This window comes from Liolophura sinensis, chromosome 7, assembly GCF_032854445.1.
Source record: "Liolophura sinensis isolate JHLJ2023 chromosome 7, CUHK_Ljap_v2, whole genome shotgun sequence".
NCBI classification, from domain to species: domain Eukaryota; kingdom Metazoa; phylum Mollusca; class Polyplacophora; order Chitonida; family Chitonidae; genus Liolophura; species Liolophura sinensis.
This window is the reverse complement of record NC_088301.1, coordinates 17,646,109-17,667,936: the sequence shown is the minus strand read 5'-3', so window position 1 is coordinate 17,667,936 and position 21,828 is coordinate 17,646,109. Positions and strand designations below refer to the sequence as shown.

Genomic DNA, 21,828 nt, shown 5'->3' with positions numbered 1-21,828 from the left:
CGACATAAATGATTACATTTATATACTAAATTCTGAAGTTCTGAATATCCTGTTTGAAGCTAAAATAGTTATTTAGTCTGCGTTATGTCGTACGCTGGGTTCATCCACCTTTGATCGTAGTACATAACGTTGGGATACCACAGAGAATTCTTAGTCAGAACCTGCGCCAAGACATTTAACAATTTTACTTCAAATGTTTCCACCAAGACTCAGAGTTTCTTGAAGATCCTCAACAAAAATACGATAAACACCAGTTCAGATAAAATCCCGGGCCGGTATTCTAGTGTACATTGTTTATACCAAAAAATAACAGCTGCAATCGGAAGTATACAATTGATCATCTACCCGGGGAGACACAGACAGATGTCTCAATACTAAAAACGTAGAAATCCCCTGGGTGTAAATTTACTAAGTGTTTTAAAGGACAAAATCAGATCAGAAAAACAGTCAAAATATAGTTTAAGTCAGAAATTGTAAATTGTGTCTCATTAAAAGGCAAATTATATATACACTTCTCGCCTTGTAGCCTTTATTCAATCCTGGTGTTCGAATAAAAAAGCTCTATGTTAGTAATTTTAGGGATGTGTTTCCTAACTGCACCAGATTGGTGTTTAGAAACAAAACACTTATTTTTTCTGTTTGTATTCCATGCATCGTAGCAAACAGACAATTCCATCTCTGTTATTTGTTTCAAGTTCTATTTGCTATTTATATACCATATCCTTTATATTCCTTTGGGAAATGGTGTTTTGAATTGTTTTGGAAAATGCAATTATCTATTCACAACACCACTTGATTGTTTTGCTCGACTTTCGCGCCATATTTCATAAAGAAGCACCAATTGTTCTTCAAATGCGTATTGGCAATTAAGACCGGTATTAACTTTAGTCTGGCATAAATGTCATTCGTTTTGTATTAGGCAAAGAATGATATAACGGTTTTAAAGACTGAAATAACTTTTAAAACACTTTTGAACGACCCATCGAAAGACCCATTGGCTATAGTTCCACAGCATTATAAAGGAGAATATACAGCTTGAACGAAGGTTAGCATCGTGTACGAACGTTATTTTTTGTTATTTTTATTTTGTTATCGTACTGTGAAGTATCATCTGTTTCAAATTCAGCACATCGTCAAGAATACACAGTTTAATGACATTTGCCTTAGAATTCTGTGCAGCCAGCAACGTTTGTAGACGCCGATAGAGACATTCTCTTCTAGGATGAAACGTGATGGAGCCCTAAGATGAAATGTTATTCAATAAGAAAATCGACAAGCACAATGACAGCACTGCATGCGACGTCTGCCATGGAAGTCCCGGGTCAACAACACGATATAAGTAGTTTTATCTCAATCTGAACTATCAAAGAATTGAGGCCTTTGGATTAGGCCGATGCCCCACAAATATTCCAAGTGATATGAAATACTATAACAATAACATAGAGTTAAACCAGAGCATCGATGCCATTGTGATATTTGGCAAATGTCAAACGTAACCCGAGAAAAAACGGCTTCTTGTTAGTTTACCTGTCAGTGTTTTATTCTGAGTTTTCATCACATTTAATATACAATCACATTATAACAGCACATAGTGAGCAGATGTCGGGGAGGTTTAGACCACAAGTATAATCTCGGTTTATCCAGAAATACAATATAACAGCCTGGACATTGTTTTCGAGATCTGTATGTTTTATCACAGATTGACGTATTCACGAATGGCTTCATAGGGGGGATCTTCACCAGAATTTTCATCACGTGTATTATACAAGCTTGCCGGCTCAGACATCTCACTTCGATTCATAACTTCTGCGGGAACGGAGCTCTCCTCTGCTGGAGTACTGTTTGGTCCAGAGCCTTTAGCACCACCTGTCTGCACACGCGTCGTTATCCTCCGGCTAATAGAAGAAATGAGACGACGATATGGCAAAAAAGGAAACTACATTAAATACATTTGTATCACAAATTTAAAACAACTATTACCAACTACGCTGTATGTAGAAAATTTGAGACCTAGTGCGTTCTGTTTCTTTTCTGAAAACTCGGACAGTAGTAGGAGTACAGATATTACTCATAAAGCGACTGTACACGGGTTTAAAGCTAGTCCAGACTTACACCATAACAATAATAATGAGTCCGGTGACCAAGACAACAAGAGATATTCCGACAGCACTTCCCGCAATCACTCCCGTGTAATCTTTAGAGGTATCCGTTAGGTCTGAAACTTTAAAATCAAAGTAAATTAGTGAATAATTGGTCAGAATGGGAGTGGTGTGTTGTTTGCTCCTGGCGTGGAAGATATAGGGTCGTATGTTGTTAGCTCCTAGAGTATAGTATAAAGTGTCACAAGTTGTTACCTTCTGGTGAAGAATGAATAGGGTCGTGCTAGCTCCTGGTGTAGAGGATATAGGGTCGTGTGTTTTTAGCTCCTGGAGTAGACTATATCGGGTCGCGAGTTGTTAACATTTGGTGAAAAGTATATATGGTCGTACTAGGTTCTGGTGTAGAAGATATAGGGTCATGTGAGGTTAGCCATGAAGTAGAGGGGTTGTAAGCTGTTAGGTTATGGCGTAGAGGAATAATATGCTGTTAGCTCCTGGAATAGAGGGTATAGGGTCGTGTTTTGCTAGCCCTGGAATAGAGGGTATAAGGCCGTAATCTGTTAGTTTATGGCGTAGAGAATATAGGGTCGTATGCCTTTAGCTTCTGGCGTTGAGGATATAGTTCGTGCATTGTTATCGTCTAACCCGATAGATGTAGGGCATATTTTCAAAGCGATATGACTTTTAGACAACGTTACCCGCATTGCTGTAGGTAGAAGACCATTTCTATCGATCACAATTCATGTGAACATTTTAGGTCGGCAAAGCAAACGCCTGGTTTGCTTTTGTAAACAATATATCAACTTCATTGTTCCTTTAAATGCCCCGATGTTCGATACAGACTAGTGACACAGAAGTGTGCAGAAGTATCAACTGAAAAAGGCTGTCGGAAAGGTTTGGATCTATGTGTCGAAACAGACATTCGTATACTGTACCAGCCGTAAACCAAGATGGACATCCCAGGTTAAAAAAACGCAAGGGCTATTTCCACACGAAATCTATGTTCTAGGCCACTGAGTGAAATCAGTATTCAAATCGTGTACCGTGCTAGAATATAACTTGTTAATAGTAAAATATGTGCAGAAACTCAGTTATGCTTTGATTGCAACTGTTCATGTATCCAACTGGACGATCTTATTCAACAGTATAAATATAACAGCCCTAGCCTATAGTTACATACAATCATGAAACAGGGAATCAGAGGTTTTGGATGGTCTGTCCATATCTGCTTACAAGAGAATTATACTCATTGTATAGCTTTAGGCGACATATGTACACGCCATATGCAGGACCATTCGGTAAATTGCTGTCCAAATAATATACTGACAGCCAAAAGAAATTTTACAAAGAGTTCAAATTAATTTATTTGCAAAAGCAAAAAAAAAAAACAGGATGACTTAAGTTTAATATATTGAAAAGACCAATGACCTTAGATATTGAAAGTCTTGGGTAAGAACGGACAAAGCAGCCCTCAAATCATTTTACAAGTGAAAAAACAGAGCAGAGGTAGAAAAATAGCCATTCCATCTCGGTTAACAATGGACAGAGTACACAAAAATTTGATTACTTTTAAAACCAGTCAATATCAAAACCATTCAATATCGCGGGTAGCCACCCCTTGCTTTAATGCATGCAAAAGCTCTCCGACACATAAAAAAAGTCAGTCGTCTTATGAGATGACATGGGATTCGTTGTCATTCATCTTGCAGAAGAAACACCAGTTCTTGTCGGTTGGCTGCAAAGTGTGGCCGTTGTCTTACTCGACGACCCATGGTATACCAAAGGTGTTCTATGGGGGACATTTCTTGGGGACCTGCAGGCGACGGCATGCGGTTGACGTCGTTGGCGTCCAGGAAGTTCTGCACAACTTGAGGTGTATGGGGTTTGGCGTTGTAATGCTGGTACAGGACACCACGTGGCTTCTGTTAAAGGAATGACAGGACAACAGGACGTAGAATTTCATTCACGTAAAGTTGAGTTGTTAGGTTCCAGTACATGATGACCAGTGGTGTCCGTTCCTCATTACAAATCCCACCCCACACACAATCACGCTGCCGCCACCAAACGGTAACACCTCCTGGACGCATGATGCAGCCGTTTGTTCGCCTCTTCGACGCTAAACTTGCTGTCTGCCGTCGGTTCGGAACAGGCAGAAGCGGCTATCATCCGGTAAAACAACACGTTGCAAATCACGCTCCTGCCAAAGGCGTACAATTGGAGCCCATCGCAACCTCTGGCAACGATGTTCATCTGTCAACAACTGCCCTCTGAATGATTGATAGGCCCTAATTCCGTGAGCTATGAGTCTCCTGTACACGGTCTGCCGACTGATCCGGTCACCTAAGGCATTGATTGACGATGACGTCACTGTCAGGAAGCGGTTTCTCTGGTGTAAGGCACCCGTCTTCTCTAGGCGTAGTTACCCTAGGTCTGCCTGTTCTTGGCCTTTCTGATCTCTTCCCTGTCTGTCTGTAACGTTGCATCAGGTTTGACATAGTTACACGAGAGAGGCCGAAGGTTCTTGCCATATGGGCATGGGTGGCTCCTATGGATACCATACCCAGGGCCATCTCGCGTTGTTCACGAGTCAATCGTGGTTTTTGGTCAGCGTGCAAGACCAGCACACTGCGTGTAACGTTTTTATACACTTATTGCGTGTGTAGTTTCGGCCATCCATGGGTCATGTGATTTAAACTTTTAAACTTGTTTCGTGTTCTCAAAGCAAATTCGTGTGAGCGTATATGACGCTTGCCGCATGCTTCTTACAATGTTTTCCTACAATAATTTCGTATGAATTTCGTATGTCTGGTTAAATTTAACCCACGGAGTCGAAACGTTTATTTTGGCCGTCAGTTTACACCAAGTATTTATAATGTATAATTTATAATGAAACCATCTCTCTTCTTTTATGGTCTGCGAGAGAGATATTCGTTTTTGTCTTTGTACAAATATAGGTCCAGATAAGATGTACTATCTGGACAGTCTGTGTTTTCCTTTAAATTGAGCAAAGGTGGACCTATATCTTTCACAACCTTTTGTTTAAAAAAATAGCGGATCATCAATATACCGTTTAGTAAATGGGCAATATTGGGCTTGGTGAGCTGTTACTCCTTAATAGTTGCATAGTCGTATTCATACGAGAAGAGGTATAGGTCAGCCAAAAGGGCGGCACACCTGGTACCAATCGGAATATCTTTACAATGTTGATATATGGTTTTCACAAATTTCACATAGATGTTATTACAGAGAAATTTATGTATGTGATGGAACTGAAAAAAGTCTTTGATGCCTTTGACGTCTATGTAGCGGTGACCAGTTTGATTAAACACCGATACAAGTAGTGATGAAATGCTATCAGTATGAGAGTGATAAACTCCCAAGTAGAGATCCTCTTACGCCGTGGGTGTATCTGAGCGTCTATATACGTGTGATGGAGACTATGACAAGGCAGAAAACAGATCAAAATCAGGTATATCTCACTTCGTGTAACAGAGAAACGGACGGTCGCATACAGTGATTATCTTTTTAGAAAAGGCTTTATGCTTGTATCTTTTTCCACATGTCATACAGAAACCTAAAACTATATATGTCATGTTGCATGGTGGAGATCGTAGAAAGCTTCCATAGGTGTTGGAAAAGGTTATATAGTTTTCGTCTTTCCGATACAAAACAACACAAGAATTTCTTATAAAACAAAGGATCACTTAATGTATGTCGGTGTCTCAGTGCAAGAACCTGTGCACCTCAAGAAGCAAAAGTGACTATAGCTGTGATTGACAACTGCTGACATATTTGTTACGCCACTTCTTTTTCACTTATGTTTTACTCTTACTTTTTTGTTACTACACGTTACGATATAGTGGAGAAGATCTGGCAGCAATCTGGAGATATTACAATGATACACCTCTTGTAATAATTTGAGGGCCGGGTTGTGACCTGAGGAAAGGGGTAAGAAGCCAGCGTTTAGATGGATACCCGCTATCTCCGATCAGATTTTAAATGGGTGTGTGGTGGTTTTCAGAAACCTGTCTCAGTCCATTTTCAGTCAGAATTCGAATGTCATGTGTAGACCCTTACCATTTTACGACAATGTCCAGAATGTTGTACTTCGTATCGACAACAAATTGAACGTTAATACAGTGGTAATGGTGCAGATTAACAAATTCGTTTTCATATGTGTTAGGAGCAGTGGTTTGTACGAATCCCCCACTGACAAGAGTGAAAACAGGCTTCTTACCGTAGCTGTGATAGCCCTAGATAAAGTCGGCTGTGAGACTCTCATGTCATCACCATTGCACAGCTGTATTTTCCTAGTTGCCGAAAAACGAAGAGTAATTAACACTTACTGCATTGGATTAAGTGCACAGTTTCTGTTCGATCCACTTACACCATTATCCCTAACTAGTGATTCTGTGCAGCATCCAAACGAAACCCAAACAATCTCTTCTTTCCTTAAAGTGACGTCGTTTTCGTTGAACGTTCCCCATGTTGTTGGTTAAAAAGTTCTTAAGAATTTAAGAGAAAGATAAAGGTGGCTAGGGGCGCACTTATAACTTAAGAATCCCTAACACTTACGTCTTTTATGGATGGCGCTTAAGTACGTTAATCAATTTAAGAATTTTTAGTGGGTTTAAAAGAACTTTTTAGCATCAAAAAATGCTTAATTGTCTTTATGAATACGGGCCCTGATATTTTGCCAATTTCTCTTCGCCGTGAGGTAAATTCACAAAATTGAAATATATAAGAACAGCAAGGAGAGAGAAAAAAATTGCTGAAGAGAGGATATACATGTAGCACGAGAAATTTATGTCAAGGTGGGTGTAATGTCAACAAGAAATCAAGGTGAAGCAAATGCCGGACATCCTTCGACACTCAGTTCTACACACCGATTCTTTAGTCCATTGAGTTGGCTATTAGGAAATTGTGATGAGGTTTGGGAAGCCAGAGATCGAATTGTTTGTATCTCGTCTAAATGCTAAAGTTGGACAAGTATGTCTTTTGGCAAAGAGATGTGCATGCTGTTCATGTAAATGCCTTTACAGCCTCTTGGTGTAACATTTATTTATACCCATTTTCACCTTTCAGCCTCATCCCAGCGTGCCTATAACAGATTAAGGAAGATGGGGAGACCAGCATCTTCATAGACCCTGCCTGGCTTATAAAAGCCTGGTTTTCTCTCCTGCTTCACATGCTTACAGCGGTACCATTGTTTTTTTCCACAAAGGACGGATCTAGTGACTTTTTCCCATAGCTCAGCCCTGCACCCCCTTCAGGGGAAACTGAAATTCTTAGCATCCAGCTTGTCAGGAGATCTGTTAAAAACCAGAACATTTCAACACACGCTGTCGATTTCATTCTACATTTTCCTGGAAACCAGGAACTAATAAACAATACAACACCTATGTGTCCAGATGCCCGGATTTTTGCAATAGGCAACAAACAGATTCAGTGCCAGGAGATATTTCTGTAGATCTGCATTTTCGCACAGCTGGAGCCCTTCAGTAAGATCTATGATGACCATTTTCAATTTTTCGCCTCCTAACCGAATATATTCAGAAATATGGGGTGTCACTAACGTGTTGTGCTTCATTAAAAGTTTATTGTCAGTGATATTTATTTAGCTCAAAGATCTGACCATTAAGACGGCAATATTGATTGCGCTTATGACTGCGGTTAGAGGTCAAATAATTCATTTGTTAGACATTAAAAATATGCACACAAATGTTGGTACGTTTACGTTTAGTTTCACTGCTTCGGACTTGAAAAAAGAGCAGACCTGGACATTATCCTCCAAATATGAGCGTCAAGGCCAATCCAACAGATAGGAGACTTTGTGTATGCACGGCGCTAGTAAAATATATTAAGCGCACAAATAGTCTTAGAAAGAGTGAAACCAAACAATTCATCGGTTATGTTAAATCTCATTTTTAAAGTCAGTAAAGACACAATTTGTAGGTGGTTGAAAATTTGCTTGCTTCGGTCTGGAATAGATGTTAGTAAATATAAGCTTCATAGTGTGATGGCAGCCTCTGTTTCAAAGGCCAACCCGTGTTCATTACCTATTGACAGAATTACGAAAACCGCCGGTTGGTGGTCAGAGTGTACTTTTGCAAGGTAAAATAACAAACCCATCAAGAAAGACGCCACAGGATGTGCAAATGCTGTGTTAACGTAATTGTAAACCTGCTCGGAAGAGAACAAACATAGGTTAATTTAATACTTTGTCCAAATAAATACAAGTGAAGGTGACATTCTGATTCAGTTTTGGTGTTTTTTCTTTTGTTTGTTATGTGCGCGACTGCCGTCAGTTTCTAAATGTGGCTTGCCACTGTTTACATGTGCTGAGTTCGGAGAGTGCTGTCTGTCTCTACCTTAGAATATTCCAGAATGCGCTCAGTTCGGTTCCTGTTTGTTTACATCAAGTGTTCAGGAATTTTCTTATTCTGGACAATTTCACCAGGCTATATAAGACGGGAGAGAACAGAGAGCGGAGAACGGAGAATTATTTAGAGTTTGGATGCTTTCGCTGTGTATTACTTTAGTAGGCCTTTTGTGCTGAATTTTGGTGTCTCTATAGCCTCTGGCTTTGTTATATCCTATCTCCACCGAGCACTTGTTCAGTCTGAACTTGTATGTTTAATTTGTGATCTTGTATACACAGTGCTTATTAGTACACGGACCCTGTCTGTGGAATTTTGTGTATATTTCGTCATACACTCAGTTGTACTGTGGATTTTCCCTCTTGTGAATTTGCCTCTGAGCATTTATGCCTGTGTGGTATATATATTGTGGAATATATGCGTCTGTTTGGACTTAACACCGTAAGTACTTTAGTATTTGTATAGATACTGCTATCCTTTCTTGATAAATTTAAGTACTTTAGTATTTGTATAAGTCTTATTATCTGTTCTTGCTAAGCTAATAAATTGTTGTAAAATAAAATCTGCTGGTTTTTGTTACTTTTTTGTGCGGCTAAACTGTCGTGTATTTCGAACAAGCCATCTCTTTATAATACAGACAGTTTGTGTCGTAACAGGTTTTAATCTCAAAAGCTCATGGGACCTCTTAAAGGTATGGCGTAACAGACTACAAAAAAAGTTAAGCGAGCATTATTAATAAGCTGAAGTTTAACTTGGATTTTATGTAGTCATATACCTCTGAGGGATAACATGCCCAGGCATTTAGGCAATAATTGTTAATAGTTGGGGGTCATGGGGCCTAGGCTGCTCTTTCGACAGTAAACAACAGCAGCCTCATGTTATCCCTCAGTGTTGGATGACTAAATGGAATCGAAGTCAAGCTTCAACTTTTGGATTAACCTGTCTGTTGCAATATCTGGGATCAGACAAAATACTCCGCTTTTCATTGGGCAAAAAGTCGCCAGGGGTACAGATACATTCTCAATTCCTGCAGACTACGTCAAATGTGTCTTGTATGTAGGTTATCTCCCTGTCTTGAGTCATGTTATGGTCATATCGATGGAGCGATTGGACTATACATCTGCTTTTTGCACTGAATTGATGCGACTTTGTCGGGTAAATTCGTTACGACTGACGCCTCGCCCAGTAAGAGGATTATTAACACCATATATTTGAGTATCCTCTCACTGAGTAACCTTGTAACTAATACTATACAATGCGGTAACATTGCAACAATTATTGAGCCCTGTGAGCCCTTAAAATGTACATAGTTTTTGTTTAAGGGGCACATACAGGTTGTGCCTATTTTTTTCACGGTAAACGTAAATTGCAAAGCTGTAAGTGTTACAGGAATAGTAACATATAATCCACAAATCTAGCACCGATGTTTTTGAAGGAACACAGAGTGACTTTAATGATTCTCTTTTGGACAGCTTCAAAAGAAAATTGTAGGAAAGGTCACGAATGCCAGTCAGATATAAGCTTTCCATATTGCAGGGTAGTTAGGCTGAACTAAGAAAGGGTTAAAATTGTTGTATTTCTTTTTGAAACATAATTTCAACAACTTAGTTCAAGAAAAGGCGGAAAAGTGCAGAACGCTAAATAACAGCATACTCACCTTTTACACAATCAGTTCCGGTATATCCAAGGTCACACCGGGGATTCCCCGTCGCTACAGGGCATTCACCAATGACAGCGTTACACTCAGTTTTATCGTAACAGTTCCCACATTTCTCTTGGCAATCTTTCCCCCACGTGTTGTTTCTACATTCTGCAAAGCACGTCATTTCACAGGCGACATTATTATTTTTTTAATAATATTATTTGATTTTTTCCTTTATTTTATTCCATGCACTTGTGGTGGAATTTGTAGAAAGCTTCCATATAATTTGTTTAAGGCTATGTAGTTTTGTCTTTTTGAAATACAAAATAACACATGCATTTGTTGGAAACCAAATTTTACCGAAAGCTAAGGGAAGCTGTATTATTGTCAACAATTTTATACTGACTGCGTCTTTCATGCATCACTAAAACGTTAAGTGTAACCATTTGCCAGGTACCACACTTTAGTCGCCGTTCTGGTTTTACTCTATATGTTTTTTACATTGTAATTATTTGCACGGAACAACCACTTCGGTTGACGCCTAATACACATCTATTTCAACGCATGAATGCCTGGCATTTTGCCAATTTCTGTTCGCCGTGAGATAAATTCACAAAATGTAAATATATAAGAACAGCAAGGAGAGAGAGAGAAAAAAATGCTAAAAAGAGAAAATATACATGTAGCCTGAGAAATTTATGTCAAGGTGGGTGTAGTATAAAGACGAAATCAGGCTGAACCAAATGCCGGAAGCGACATCACACATATTTTATTGGACTATGTGGATTCTGCCGATATTCTTTCACATGCAGTTCTACACCCCAATCATTTAGTCCATTGAGTTGGCTGCATGCTAGTGATACCAGCGATCCTGCCATTTTGTATTTGAAAAGCATTAGCCTGTACCATAATGTGTATTTCTAGAATATTAAAAATATAGAATATTTAATAGTATTTCATTGTATTATTGTGACTGATAGAATTACCAAATGGCTGTAAAATTGTTGGTCTTTTCCGTCTAATTTCTCGTTTAATTTTAAATATTACTATTCTCACCTCGACGACAACACACCTTCTTTGTTCTAAAATGTTCTCACCACGTTGTGGCTATCACATTGCCGGTTTTTACGTTCTAATTTGTTATCGTTTCATGTACCATCCGCTTAATGTATAGTAGTACAAGGGATGAACATGTGACAGTGATGATACCGACCTGTGTCACATGCCACACCGGAGTATCCAGGTGAGCATCTGGGCTTTCGGTCAGGGCAATGACCGATCGTAACGTCACAAACAGACTCCCCCTCTGAGCAATGGCCACATTTTCTCTTACAGTCTGATCCATATGTCCCAGGGTTACAATCTGAAGGAAATACGAAACATCCCAGCCTGAAGTAAATTTCATATCTTTAAATACAAATGAGGCTTACATAAATTGTACAATATTTACTGTCGCTTAAGAAGATAAAAACCTGTGATTTCATTTATTTATTTATTTATTTATTTGATTGGTGTTTTACGCAGTACTCAAGAATATTTCATTTATACGACGGCGGCCAGCATTATGGTGGGTGGAAACCGGGCACAGCCCGGAAGAAACCCACGACCATCCGCAGGTTGCTGCGAGACCTTCCCACTTACGGCCTATGATTTCACAAAATAAGATCACCATATGGCATAAGTGAGAAAAAATGTTGAGAATATTCAACATTTACAAGCGAAATGAAGAACACCAACAGTATATACAAGAAGTTGAAATGTTTTAGAAAAGTAACACATTCTTCTGTATAACAGCGGGCTACGACTGACAACTGTCCACTGTTTCTGCTGGAAACAATGTCAGTGAAAGCAAAATAAAGCATTTGATTGTAACTGGCGATCAAATCAAATGAAACTAACTTGTTTCACATGTTGGAGGCAAGAATCCTGGTCTGCAAATGGGCGATGTCTGTGGACAGTGCCCGGATGTTTTCTTACACACTAACGGTCCCTCTTTACAGTTCCCACACCTCTTCTTGCAGTCTGGTCCATATGTCCCATTGGCACACACTTTTACACAAAGAAGAATACATGTATAGACATTGAAGGGATACTATTTAAAAATGATGCTGTATATGTGCGCGGAACATACACATAATTTTGTTAAACGTACTTCACATAATTTGTGTAACCTACTACCAATACTAAAATTTTCTAATTTTCAACGTTACCTAAATTATATCTAACAGATACACATGTTATTGTGTCCACATGTTATTGTGTCGTTTAAAAGAGTACTGCCTTCTGCTATGCATCAAGCAACTAGGAGAGTAAAGCAGGGGTGTACGTGTATTGTCCTGTAGCCAATTGCCCCCTGTCGCTGGGTTTCCAAATTATCACACTAAACTCATAGCCATATCCAAATTCCAGGAAGGTTTTTAGATGGGAATCTTACAGGAATCTCTAGGAGGTGCTTTGTACAAGTATGTGGATATAAATAAACAGTTTTGTTTAGTTTTTAGCATAGGGCTAAAACGAAATAAGCCCAAAACACCTGGGCATTGTTTCACCTGTAGTTTTGAGGTTTGTAAAGGTAACGCTATCGGAGAGTAAAGATGAAAAACAACTGGCTTGTTTAACTCTTAGATCGACGACAGGCGTCACACATGATCCAAAAAAGAAATACGCAGACGCTTAAAAAAGTCCAATACGTATATTTGAACAAACTAAACAAATAACACAACTGACAATAATATACAAAACAACATAAATAATTACAAAAGTCAATACAAATCTCATTGAAGCTCTAGACAGCATGTCAGCCAAAATGTTATCCTTTCCACACAGCTGCCCCAAAACTGAAATTCGGAAGCACCCAGAATCAACCTTTATCAAACATGTCAGGTTAGAATTCGGTAGCTCATCATGCATTGTAAATGTTGATTTGACCCATTTAAATTACTGGGTTGATATGGCGCTTACTTTTTTGGCTGATATGCATGTACATTTCATATAATATTGAATATAAAATTAGGACTGATAAAATACACTTCATGTGACTCTCTTTTAAAACGATAAATATCTGTGCTCTCATTAATTAAAGTACCATATCATACACCCGACAGATGGTTTTGAGAACATCCGACATGTGTGGGAAATGAAGAACACCAACATAATGTACTAGATGTTAAAGTAGTTTTAACTTAAAGTTTTTTTGTTATGGTAATATATTGTTTTGTATTAACTCGAGCTTCGGCTAACATAACTGGCCATTGTTCCTGTCAAATAAAAAAAGTTCACACATCTCTTCCCACAGTGGTCCATACGTCCCGGGGGCACATACTTTATACATACACAATCAACAACTAATAAAATAGGCCTACACATCAAGATATTTTTAATACAACCTCAATACACATGTGGACAACAGATTGTCATATCTGGTTTTATTATACACCTAAGTGTCCAGCGCCTACTATGTTATATAATAAAGACAACTGCCCAATATGTTTAATATATTGGGCAGTTGTAACTGTGACGTCACACGGACGGGCTACATTTTGTTTGTCAACAAGCAGACGACACGACAAGCATGGCTGACGATCAATCAGATTTTGACCCTTTTGATCTCACCGACGCTGAAATTATGGTTCATTAAAACTTTATCTCCGGTTAAATAGTATTCACTGAAAGATCTTACCATTAAGACAGCAATATTAATTGCTCTTGTGCCTCCCCGTGAACCTTTTTGAACAATATAGGTATAGCTCAAATACTGCAGGGGAAAATTGGATGAATTACCTTAAATGTTTGAACTTTACGATGAACTCTTATACTGTTTACATTTCAGTAATTATTCCTCTGTATAGAAACTCAAGTGTTTTTCAATAAGAATACATATTTTTTTCCACAAAAAGATTCCGATCATTTACCACGTATAGAAAAGCAAATGGACGGCTATTGAATATTAAGGGAAACAAGTCTGTGTTCGCGGTACAAAGGTCAACTGGGAGATATTTTAATGATATACCTCTTGTAATTTGTTTGCGGGCCGGGTGGTAGCCTGAGGAAAGGGATAACAAACCAGCGTTTAGATGGGTACACGCTGTCTCCGATCAGATGAGTGTGGATGAGTGTGGCAGAATTCGAGTGTCATGTGTAGACCCTGACCATTTTTAGACCATGTCCAGAATGTTGTACTTCGCATCGATAACAAGTTGAATGTTAATACTGTGGTAATGGTGCAGATTAACAGTTTCGTTTCATATGTGCGAGGAGCAGTGATTTGTACATGTGTCCCATCAATAGACCCAATAATGCCTGGAAATTGGGCAACAGCGTAGAACGCTTCCTGTTTTTCTCGGATTTCGCGAGCTGTCAGTTGAACACGAATAAAACAAAAACGACTTCGAACGGTAGCTGTGATAGCCCTAGATACAGTCGGCTGTGAGACTCCAATGTCATCACCATTGCATACCTGCATTTCCTAGTTGCCAAAAAACGAAGAGTAATCAACACCTTTTACATTGGATTAAATGCACAGTTTCTGTTCGATGCACTTACAACTTACAACGCTGTCCTTAACTAGTGATTCGATGTACCAACTTCCTGTGCAGCATCCAGACGAAACCTATCTAAGAGCTCTCTGTCAATATATTCGTTCGAAAAATTTAGTTGAACGGCCCCCATGTGTTTGTTGGTTAAAAACTACTTAAGAATTTAACAAAAAGATAAAAGTGGTCATGGGCACACTTAGAATTTAAGAATGTCTTAACACTTACGTTTTTTCATGAATTGCACTTAAGTTTTTCTATCAATTCTTTAGTGGGGTTTAGAATTTTTTAACACCAAGACATGTTCACAAAATTCAAATATATAAGTACCGCAAGGAGAGAGTAAAACTCGCTGAAGAGAGAATATACATGCAGCCTGAAATTTTAAGTCAAAGTGGGTGTAGTATCAGGATGAAATTAAGATGAATGAAAATGCCTGATGCGACATCAAACCTATCGTATTGAACTATGTGTATTTTGCGGATATTTTTCGACATTTAGTTCTACATCCCGATTTTTTAGTCCATTGTGTTGGCTGCATGCTGGAGATAGCAGCGATCCTATAATTTAGTTTTTTTAAGATAATCAGCCTTTACCATAACGTGTATTCCCACTAGATTAAAGGTATAGACTGTTTAAAAGTGCTTTAATTGATAGACTTAACAACTGGGTGTAAAACTGTTGATCTCTTTTGAATGTTATTATTATCACCTCGAAGAGAACACAGTTTCTTGGTTCTAAAATGTTCTCACAACGTTGTGACTAGCATATTGCCGGTGTTGATGTTCTAAACTGTAATCATTTAATTTATCGTTCACTAAATGTATAGTATCGCATATCACCATGATGAAACCCAAACGTGTCACAAGTCACATAAGAGTATCCCGGCATGCATCTTGGTATCCGGTCAGGGCAATAACCGACTGTAACGTCACAAACTCCGTCACCTTACAGCAATTTCCACATTTCATCTCACAATCTGATTCGTGTGTCCAAGAGTTACAATCTGTTTGTATATTTGGTGCTAAACGTTGTGCATGTACTTAACAATTTTTAGCCATATGGCAATGAAAAGTCATTACCTTTGTGGATATGCACATACAATATATCATTTTGTGGCAGGGCTAATCCATGCCGCCAAAATGTGGCCGCCACTGATCAGTATCATGCCACGCGTACCGGACCCAGTCACACTATACTGACACTGGTCCAACCAGTCATTTGTCCCTCCTCCAACCTAACAGTGCTGAGGGACAAGAGTTCCAAGATCCATTTTTAAAGGGTTTGATGTGACTTGATTTAGGTTTGATCCTGTGTCTCCCGACTTCGAGGCAAACTCTGTAACTATTAGGCCACCGAAGCCGTCATCACAGCTGAGTAAATGTAATTGTATACAGTATTTAAAATGCATCTAAGGTTTATATGAAATACATGTGATGTGATTGTCTCAAGATAAACACATGTGTTCTCATTAATTTAAAACTACCATAGCATAGCATCCGACAGATTGTTTTGAGGATATCCTACATGTGTGGGAACTAAAGAACACCAAAATTATGTACAAGCAGTTGAAGTATGTTAAAAAGTAATGTATTACCTCGATCTTTGGATGCCATAACTGTTCATTGTTCCTGCCGGATTTAAACATACTTATATGATAAAGAAGAAATGCAGAGGGGTATATTCTTCAATGGTGAACTTCTTGGGAAGCGATTATAATATGTCACTCATACTTTGCTCCATTGCTTTATTGGAATTTGAAAAGAACGTGTAGCATTTGTTTACAACTGGCGATAAAATTTTTAAAATTACCTGTGTCACATTTCAGACCAGAGTATCCCTCCATGCACCTGGGTGTTCTCTGTGGACAGTGCCCGGATGTTGTGTTACATACAGACGGCCCCTGAGCACAGTTCCCACATCTCCTCCCACAGCCTGGTCCATACGTCCCGGGGGCACATACTGATACATACACAATGAACAAACTTACATAACAGGCCTACACATTACGAATTCTTTTGATAGGACCTTAACACAAGTGTAGGAAACACAGAAATTGCGAAAGTCAAATGAAAAAATGACTGTGCGGTCATTTTTATGTTCTCACGTCAATCAGAAGACAATGCAATACCTTTTATAAGTCAAATGCATCTAACACATATTTAGTTCCACTCTTTTCTTTACTCTGACTCATTGTTGATCCGAGATTTACTCTAGACATCTTGCTGATGTTTTTTTCACTCCAACCATTTTCAGTAGAAGCTATTGCATAACAAAACGCTATATTTACCCACCGAATACGTTATGTTTCTTTTCTTAGCCTGTAGCTCATAGGTAAATGCAAAATTGCCAGTGGCCCACCGCCAATAAATACATTATCGCCTGCAAACCACAACCAATAAATACATTATCGCCACCGGTCCACCGGCGGTCGGCACCTGTGACGTGGAAACGTATACAACTTTCCGGTGACCGGCGATATACAACATCATGAGAAAACTCAAGTCGTCGGTTCGACAGACCCAATCATCCGCTGGGTTTATGAGAGCCAGTTGTTTGTGTGCTTTTGTGATCTCATAAGTATGGATTCGTTCTCACACTATTAATTTATATAGATGGTGTAATTCGTTGTCAAAGAAACTTACCGAAAATCTGTACTTCACACAGACTAAGTGGTTTGTATATCGAGATATTTACAGTGTCCCCAAACACAGGACCACTGACGTTACAAACTCCGTTGATGATGTTCCCGGGGCCTATTCCGTCTGTGGTGTTGTCCTGGTAACAGACTTTGTAATTCTGGGACGAGTTTCCAACGGACAGAGAGAAGCCGCTAAGTCGTTGACCACCTGAAGCAAAAACAACAGAATTTGTTTGAATTATAGTTTGTTTCTTTCAACCAGTCGCCTTTATTCTACACCTGGAAGCTCAGACATGGATATTTTGGAGATCAATGCTCTAGCCATGGGGATGAAATTAGAACGCATTTTTAAATTCATAGTCTTAAACTGCATATGACTGGTTTTGATATTAAGAACTCATTCCTCGAAAATAGCCTGGGAAAACCAGCGGAGCTTGGCAGGAAATTGACAAACCACCTGCTTTAAAACCACAACCTGAACAACAAAGGTTAAGGTTGAGCTTGCAACCTCACTGGAGATTCATTACAGGAAGATAAGATGCATGGACTCTCGACCAGATCAACTTCTTTAAGGACATTAAAATTTAACTCACACGGACCGGGACAGTCACTATCATTCCTGTTATATATCCTGAACCTATAGATGTTGTACTGTGCATCCAGGGCCACCGTCCAGAACGCGGGTTGTGGATTTCCGGTAAAAGTACATGTATATGGTGTCGTGAAAATCTCATGTCCAGTCCTACCATCAACGGCGAGTCCGGAGGTGAAGCTGAACCCGTTATTGCTATAATCCGAAGACTGTGTCGTGCTTTGGTTAAATGCCACATTTCCTGCCATCGGAATCACAGTATTAGCATCAACATGGTGTTAGACATCATAGTTACATGTTGCTGAGTATAGTTTGATGTATTTTATAAATGATGTTATGTCAGAGCAGCATCCTTTTCCATGTTAATTGATAAATGGCCAACAGTTTTTTTGCACACATACAACAAACGTGCTTTAGTTATTAATGCTTAGAAATGCCTCAGAAATGCAGAGGATCGTTTTTTCATTGTTAAACAAGAATAAAAGTAAACATAGATTTTACTTCAAATTAAACCCTCATCCATCCATATTCTACTTAAATAATAGCCAATTTTGAAGAACAAGGAAGCTATCGCACATTGCCAGGCTACTCATTAGGCCTTAGACACATTAGCCAAAAATGTACGCGTCAAGGTCATGTATCTGCGGACTGAATGATTTATTTATTTATTTGATTGATGGTTTACCCTGCACTCAAGGATATTCCATTGATACAACGGCGGCCAGCATTATGTTGGGTGGAAACCGAGCCCGGGGAAACCCACGACCATCCGCAAGTTGCTGAAAGACCTCCCCACGTAAGAGCAGAGAGGAGGCCAGCATGAGCTGGACTTGAACTCAAAGCGACTGCATTGGTGAGAGACTCCTGGCTCATAACGCTTTAGTAGCTCGCGAACCAACTAAGCCATGGAGGCCATGGACTAAATGATGGTTTACACTACAGCCCCAGCAAAAGGTCAGAGAATGCACTGAATTGTTCTTCAACAAAGATTTACAGTCAGCAAAGTTTTTGTTGTACAAGTCATCCTGCCGATACGATTCTCATCTTCCTTTTAGGTGTTTAATCTGCTTTCAGCAGTGATTCCAGCAGAAATTGAGATGAGACCAGGAGGTAAGCATGTAAAATTTCAGCGATATCTCAGTGTGGACAACGCTCTCATTTTTTTTTAAATAAACCAACAGTAATCACATTTTACTGGCATATAAATGAGCAAATGCTGATTTTATGGGCCACTACTGAGGCTGCAATTAGAAGTTTTGATTTTCTTAAGATTAACGCTTACAAGCAGTTGATAATACTCCTAATACATTGAAATATATATACCTTTTTGTCTTTACATTATGCCAGATATAAGCCTATATCACTTAAGAAAAAATTTAAAAGTGAAATTTGACATGCTTTTACTGTTTTCTAATCACATTGTCTACTGGCTCTGTCCCTGTTCTTCCAACCATAATTTTGACGGAATTTGAAATATTCTTGAGTACGGCATAAAACATTAATCAAGTCAATAAATAAATAAAACAATTATTTACTTTGCTTTACCATTGTAGGCTACCTAATATATAAATGAAAACAGCTGACAGATGAAAATTTACCTAAAATATGTAATAACATGTACATGTATATGGATGCTCACACATCATGTATAAATTCATATGTTTGGTATTGTGATACTTACGTCTGGAACAAGTAGGACCATCCCAGCCAAGAGCACACTTTCCGGAACATTCTCCGGTTTCCTCATTACACTGACTCAAGCAGTTGCCACACAACTGGCCCCAAACTGAAATTAATAGACACCCATAACTAACTTTTAGAATACATGTTCGTCAGGTTAGATTTTATTACTTCTTTATGTAAATGTTGATTTGGCCCATTTAAGTTACTGGGTGGATAAGGCACTTAGTTATTGGGCAATAGGCTTGGAAATCTTATATCTTAACACAGTCATAACACCTAAAACTGCAGTCATTTTCTTCCTGTTACCATGAGTTGTGAAATAAATAATAATACAGGGTGAGAAATGCATTATTTGTATTAAATTTAAATCTTTTTATGTGTAATTCTCCCATGTGGCTGTAGCAAAGTTTAAAGATTATCATGTTTAAAGATATACGGCCCTTAGCCTGTATATCCATCGCGTTGAATTAGATCGCCACGTTTGGTATACAATGCATGAAGAGTTGCAATCAAGGCGCAACCGAGATGCATATTTTATTGTCGTCAACTTACGTACTAGATTGATACGCGATTTGTATACTGATTTCATTCATTTCTATACCATACTTTACGTCTTTTTACCATCTGCTTCTTCTTGCATGGTCCCGTCCTAATTTCCTACATTATATGCATTCTTAGTTGTTCAGTAGGGTCTGGTTGGAGTCGTACGTTCTTAATGTTAAACGTGATGATTGTGGAACAGATCCAATTGATTGGTTCTCGCAAATGTTCTATTTTATGAATTAAATTGGTCGGCACACTTAATTTATTTATGTTTTACGCCGTACTCAATATTATTTTGCTTATACTACGGCGGCCAGAATTATAGTGGAAGAAAACCCAGAAGTGACCGGGGAAACGACCCTCCACAAGGTTGTTGGCAACCATTCGCATGTACGACCGGACAAGCCAGCAGAACCTTGAGTTGTCGGCACATTAAATATATCACCAAAAATCACTGGAAAATGTGACTATATAATACGACCTTAAGCAGTAAGAGTTGAAATTAGCATAGCAGAGTGACCAGTTCGTCAAAGAAACAAGCCGTCTCAGGCGTAACACAATAGCCCGAATGAGGTTGCCGTGTGGGACAGGTCCTCGCCTGGGTTTTTTTAAATGATCTCTTTATATGTATGCGCACCATTTTTCTATATTTTATACGACAGTACTCTACAAACAGTTCTCTATACAAATACCTGGTGTACATATAGAGCATGGGTTTTGCCATCCAATTACATACACTCACCTTACCTGTTACTTTGTATACATCATACTGGTAATTATGTATCCACGGGATTTATACCACACTTAACAATTCATCACATCAATGTGTGTGTGACTGATGTTCGGGCCCCTGTAGCACTATAGCTGGGAAAACACACAAGACGGCACTGTACTTTTAATTCTCCACACTTTATGTAACTACACAATCGGCATTAAGTGTGAGTACAGTTTAGGTTTTACTCTCAAATATTTTTACAGTGTGGACAAGTAAGACTACTCAGGAGGGGTAGGAGAATAGTTATATTCACCAGCATGGGACTGATGGCATACACAATAGTCTGTTTCTTTCAGCGAGTCGCCTATATTCAGCTGGCTGTAAATCAGTCATACTCTGTAAATTGCCTTTAGTCAGTTGTGAGTTACAACACGAGCTCTACACATCGATATGTTAAAAATTCATATCCTTACAACGAAAATGAAGTTAGATCATTTTTTTTCTAAGTAATAACGTTAAACTGCACAAGCACAGTTTCGACGGCAATACATCACTGACATGGGTGACGTCAGAATTATTCAAAACCGACTGGCATGCTTTGGTATGCTTTGAGGGAAAGTGACACCAGATACCTAATCTCCTATCAACTTCACTCTAAGCCCTGTTTCTGACACTGCCGTATTTGAAATTGTTTACAAGTTGTAGTGTAATATAAAATAAATATATGTAAGCATATGTTATATTTTGTAGTACAGGATCAATCGGCAGAAGGATTTTAGAGTTGCATGTCAGGAAATTCTGTAATGAAAAACAATGTAGATGATGCTCGAAGACAAAAGTGAAGTCTGGATGTGTTACTAGATGGAGTTTGTCCTAAACCCATTGTTGTGTACCTACTGTAAAACAAAATAGTCTAAATCATCTTCTTTCTGGTAATACAGCACTGGAGAACAACTTACAAAATAAACAGTAGCTGAATCCACAATGCACACGGACCAAAA

General features: G+C 38.8%; 1 long non-coding RNA gene across 1 annotated transcript; it reads right to left on the bottom strand.

Moving 5' to 3' along the window:
* Positions 1-1,384: 1,384 nt before the first annotated feature.
* Positions 1,385-10,247, bottom strand: LOC135469694 (uncharacterized). Its single transcript, XR_010444352.1, has 3 exons — positions 10,137-10,247; positions 2,113-2,221; positions 1,385-1,895 (listed from the first exon to the last, which is right to left on the bottom strand). It is a non-coding gene; the product is annotated as an uncharacterized LOC135469694 (long non-coding RNA).
* Positions 10,248-21,828: the final 11,581 nt, after the last annotated feature.